This window comes from Quercus lobata, chromosome 7 (genome assembly GCF_001633185.2).
Source record: "Quercus lobata isolate SW786 chromosome 7, ValleyOak3.0 Primary Assembly, whole genome shotgun sequence".
NCBI lineage: Eukaryota > Viridiplantae > Streptophyta > Magnoliopsida > Fagales > Fagaceae > Quercus > Quercus lobata.
The window spans coordinates 39,462,532-39,467,381 of NC_044910.1; the positions used below are offsets into that span (position 1 = coordinate 39,462,532).

At 31.9% G+C, this 4,850-nt stretch overlaps 1 long non-coding RNA gene across 1 annotated transcript; it reads right to left on the reverse strand.

Annotated features, from left to right (window-relative positions):
* Positions 1 to 300: 300 nt before the first annotated feature.
* LOC115954323 lies at positions 301 to 3,283 on the reverse strand. The gene is made up of 3 exons (XR_004083879.1): positions 2,996 to 3,283; positions 1,619 to 1,681; positions 301 to 498 (listed from the first exon to the last, which is right to left on the reverse strand). It is a non-coding gene; the product is annotated as an uncharacterized LOC115954323 (long non-coding RNA).
* Positions 3,284 to 4,850: the final 1,567 nt, after the last annotated feature.

The window sequence follows — 4,850 nt, forward strand, 5'->3', positions numbered from 1 at the left end:
GAGAGAGAGAGAGAGGCTTGAACGGATTAAAATATACTATTTTGTTTTGACATAGTGCTACAATGCCATCTTACATGCAAAATGGTACTGTAACTGTCACACCCCAAACCCGATATCCGGATTTGTGACCATGATCGACATGTTAATATCAAGCCTAATCCTGATATTAACAAGAACCAACTAAAACTTTTAACAAAACTTTCCTCTTTATTTTCATTCTTGTTTCTTTTCTTTTTGATAAAACTTTTCGCCTGATATTCAGAACATCTACACCATACTCAAAGAATAACATAGTCCACAAATCATTCAATATTCACACTTTCACATAATACATCTCTTAATACTTTAAGGTGCACAACTTTCATTAGATCCTAAAATACACCATACTACAAATCTAAACATCGAATTACTAATTTAGGATTTATACATATAAAACTAAAACCAACTCCTTCCAAAACTCGACTAAGGCTCCCCCTGCTCCAAAATAAAACCTGTTGACTGAAAGAGTGGAAGGGGTGAGCTACACAGCTTAGTAAAGGTAAGATACATGAGAATTTAATAAGGATGCATGTAAATCAAATCATTTCATTCTATGAATATTTGAATAGGAGAACATCTTTTTATGCATAGTATTTTATACTATTCATAGTATTAACTTATAGGCTTTTCATAGGAAAATAATTGTTCTCCCTTTCCTTATCAGAATAATATTACCAAAATCTTTCGGATTTAATTTCTTTCATTTCTTACAAAGTCACCAAATATAATATTGATTGTTTAAAATCAAGATATATGTATTCTCATTATAAATAATCATTTTAACTTAAATCAGATAAGTGGTAATTTTGTCTTAAACTAGAAACATCTTGATGAATAAGGAAACTTTTCTTTATAAACTTCTTCTTGTAAAATATTATAACTTTCATAGTCATAAAACTTAACATTTCATAAAGAACAGATATTTAATAACTTTTTAACATAAATTTGTATTTTCATCAGAAGCTTTATCTTTATAGAACACTAAAACCTTTTCATCAGATTCTTTATTTTTAAAGCACAACGAAACTTCAGAAACTTTTATCTTTAATGAACAACTTTTCTTTTCATCAGAAACCTCTTCTTTCCATGAGAGCTTTTACTTTTCACAATGCATTTAAACAAAATAATTATCTCATGATTAATAACATAACATAACTGTTCATAACATATTGGTTAGTCCATATCTGATAAGTCTGTACAAAAAAGGTCTCATCACATTTGGGTGCCCTCGAGTGCATGATATTGTCCTCTTTGGGAGGCCTGATGGCACATCCCCTCAAGGTTTTATTCCTCCCCAATGTTCGTACATATTGGAGAGAATGCCTTGTTTAGATTAGAGTTACGGGTAGCCCCATTTCCTCTACTTAAATGGCTTAGAGTTACAGGCAGCCTCATTTCCTCTACTTTAAATGGCCAAACAGATAACATTTTTCATGGAAAGCCAGTAATTAACCCCTATTGCCCAAGTTCAGATCATCAGAGGACATAACCCGAAAACATTTCATACTTTTACATCATACTGAAATTTCTTTAAAATAACCTCATGACTTACCAAATGCCCATATAATTTATCCCTTACCTGAAAGCAGAGGAACCGAGAGCTTACAGTCGAAGGTGTTTAAACCTAGGGAACTGGTAACACCTAAACCAAATATCAAAACTTATTACTTACTATAACTTATTCCTTATCATAAATTTACACATTCATCTCAAAGCCTATCTCTTAAAATCAAGAAAGTCCTAATCCCACCTCAATGAGGTTCCCACAAACATATTATGCTCACATCAACAAATAATGTACCAAACCAAATAAAAACCATCATTCTCATATTTATATCATATCTCTAGAGGAGCCAACTTCATTTCAAAAATGTGCTTTGAGATTAGGGCAATAATGCATGCATAAACATAAACTCTTTTAAGCATGGTCATGTAACCATATACATTCTTAAGGCAACATACAGCATGTTGAACAAAATAGTTTCATGAATACAACCGTCGCATGGTTTAGAAACCCTCCTTTGAGTACTAATCCTCAAACCAAGTTACACAAAATTTATCTATGATCTAGACATACCAAATGATAAGCATATTAAATTAGAGCTCAGAACATTTATCCTAACTTTAGAATTAAATCCTCAAAGTTAGGCATGTCTCTTACTGTTCACTGTTTTATTCCAGCAGCATATACTTCGCTTACAAAATACAAATGGGTTATCAATTCACATCCAAACTTCATGAAATTTTACAGAGCAACTCCTCTAGATGTCTAGTAAATAAATTATCAATTTCGGAGTCAAAGCATAAAACTATAATTTACTAAAAATCATACAAGACAATGTGCTCAAATCTGTCCTAAGAGAATTTCATGCAACTTAGAAATTAACCCATTATTTTTATATTGATCCAAATGTTGTGAGACCACTTCCATAACAACCACATATGTCTTAGCTTTCATAGGAACTACTCCTAGCATCCTAATTCACTGTATACAATTTAATACATAATTTACCATGCATAAACACAGAATCTGTTACAGTGACAGTTTTGCAACGTTTTCTTGTAAATTCACAAACAATTATCAAACGATGGTATTTTCATATGGAGATTTTTATACACTCATTAGACACATTAGAAAACACTTATATACAGTCATTTAACCATTTATAACAAAATTAAATACAACAAAAATCCCAGCAGTAACATCAGAAGTACTCATCCTAACTTTTTCTTACTTCCTTAATCATATATAATCATTAATTAGTAAAAACCCTAATCTACCTTCAACAAATCACTAACATAGCTTCAAAACTTCTTAAAACAGCATATATATATATATATAGAGAGAGAGACTTACAAGATCATGATTTCCTAATTTCTAAAACCACAAATACCATTACCAAAAATTCCTTGAAGAAATCATGAATTCTAAGGTGAGAGTAGCTAGAACCCTTACCAAATTTCTGGTTCTTGAGGGTAAGTAGAAATAGAATCACTCATGAAAGAATCTCCCTTTTCTAGTGGCTGGACCCGAAAATATGAGAGGTAGAGAGCTTAAGAAAGGTTTTTTTTTTTTTTTTTTAGTCTTCTAATTTTCTTTGAGAGAGTAGAAAGAAGAATGAGGTGGAGCTTTTGTCTTTCTTTTGGTGTGTGAACCTGCAGACTCGAGAGCTTCCTAGCTCTTTCCTTAAGAGAAAAGAGTGCAAAGTGTACTGAAATTTCTAATTTGCTTGGACCCGTGGAAAATGAGAGGAAGTGTGTTTCTTGGATATTCTAGTTGTCTTGAGAAAAGTCAAAGAAGAGGTGAGGTGGAGCTTGTTCATTGCATGTCCAGGTCTTGGTCTTTGGGTTTGTTCACATGCATGAAACTTTGGCTTACATGTGTTGAATTTCAATTGGTTGCATGTGGGTGGAATTTCCACTATAACATCTCATGCATCATATGCCTAATTAAAACACCAACCATGTATCTAATAACTTAAACCACTTAATATAGTTTTGTACATACTTAGTATATATTTAAAATACAAATAGTCATTCAATTATGTATAATCTTTACAATTCTTATTCAATAGTATTATAAAATAAATTGTTTATTAAATACTTTTCTATTAATTATAGAAAGAGAGTGGCTTAAAAATAATAATTAACTATTCAAACACATAGTTAACTATAAAGTTGGGTCGGGGTATTAATAGCACTATGCTAAAAAAATTTACACTTTCCGACTTTTGGCATTCCAGCTGCTGAGTCCAAGTGTTGCTCAATGCTAAATTTTGTGGACATTTGGCATTTCCATGTCCCATTGTAGATGCTCTAAGCCAATGTTGAAGACTGAGGAGGCTTTTTACATGTGAAGTTAAGTACTTGGAGAACAGGTTTAGCTTTTCTGAATAAAAGGCAATTCTGTAGGGAACAAAGTGAACCTATTATAAAAGTTGTAACAATTCGGAAATTACATTGATGTTACACCTTAATCAACAATTTAGGTAAGAAAATAAAAATCAAACGAAACGAAGCAAAACAAGAATAGAATTGGTGCTAAAAGTCGTATATGAATTTTCCATGGGAGTACTATTCTCTTCTCTGACATAATTTCACATTTCCACGCAAAGTAAATATGGTGCTAATCCAAGTACCCAACCATTACTTGGTGACACTCCATCTATATTGTGAATGGCAATCGTAATATCTTTGACTTTTGCAGTCAAACTTTTTTTTTTTTTTGTCTTGCTTTCAAATTCTCCTTATCAATTGGTATGTAACTTTTTTTTTTTTTTTTTCATTTTGGGAGAAGAAAGACATCCAATTTTATTAAATAAAATTGGTAATGTTGGCCTAAACAAACCGAAAGGACTGAGATGGAATATCCTCCATCCAGATGGTATAATATGGGAAATTAATAGCTAATCTTGCCAAAGTGTGAGCTACTTTGTAACTACATATATGATACTTTTTTTTTTTTTTTTTTTTTGAGAAACAACCTTGAGCAACATGTTATTTGATAGCTAAAAGGTCAGAAACATAAACTTTAAAAATATCAGGAGGAACAAACTCCATCCAGATTAAAGCAGGAAAAGAAATTCTCACTCTATTGGCTCTAAAGTATGAGCCAAAGCATTGTCTTACCGAAACGTATGAGAGAAAGAGGAGTTCTTAAGAGAAGTAACTAAAGACATGATGTCTTTAAAAAGATGACCACACGATGGATGGGAAAAAAACTGATTTTTTAGACTTGAGAGAATGAATAATACTAAAGTTCATGGCCTTGATGGCGCAATCTTACCTTGACAAAGAACGGTTAAATACGT